Here is a 961-nt window from a genome sequence, read left to right on the forward strand (position 1 = left end):
GGGAGGAGGGGAAAGTGTAGGGGGCGGGTTTCTGGGATATACCCTTTGGGTGGTTGAGGATGCATGGAGGGGATTGGAACCATGGCAATGAGATGATATACAATGGAATGAATGTAAAACTAAAGTTCTCCCATGTAAACTATCATATAATTCACAATAAAACATTTAAAAAAAAGAAAATTGGTTCTGACTCATGGTAATTCTGTGCACAACACAATGAAATGTTGCGCAGTCCTGCACCATTGTCATGATCCTTGGTTGTTGCCACTTTGTATTTTGTGTGTCTTCCAACCTCTGGGGCTCATCGTCCAGCACTATATCATACAATGGTTGGTGGCCGGTGGTTATGTGCCCTGGAATTGGTTCCGACTCATAGTGACCCCGTATAAGGTTTCCGTGCTGTATATCTTTAGGGGAGCAGAAACCTGATCTTTCTCCTGAAGAACCATTGGTAGTTTCGAACTGCTGACTGTGAGATTAGCAGCCTGATTTGTAACCAATTACGCTATCAGAGCTCCTATATCATACTTGTTTTTTTCAGAAGTCACTTGGCAGGCCTTTCTTCGTAGTTTTAGTTTGGTAGCTCTGCTGAAACTTGCCCACTATATGATGTACATATGAGAAAATGCAAACTCTTTTTAACTTCACCCAGCTAGCAAATAACAGATTCAATCAACCCAAGTTATTTTTAAAGCAAATTCATTGAGGTATAAAACGGATCCTTCTTAAGCATACACTTCCATAAGCTTTGGTGCATATACACAGATAGATACCCACTACCACAGTCACATTTTAGAACACTTCCATGTGACATTGAAAGATGAAGCACTCCACTGCTACGTCAGTTTGAACTACAAGGTTGGCAGCTCAAATCTACTAGCTGCTCCCAGGAAACCATATACAGGATTTGCTAATGGACAATCAATGATCTGGTTTTTCTAATTATTGTTTTGATATTTCT

This window comes from Chrysochloris asiatica, unplaced genomic scaffold (assembly GCF_000296735.1).
Source record: "Chrysochloris asiatica unplaced genomic scaffold, ChrAsi1.0 scaffold00215, whole genome shotgun sequence".
In the NCBI taxonomy this organism is placed as follows: Eukaryota; Metazoa; Chordata; class Mammalia; order Afrosoricida; family Chrysochloridae; genus Chrysochloris; species Chrysochloris asiatica.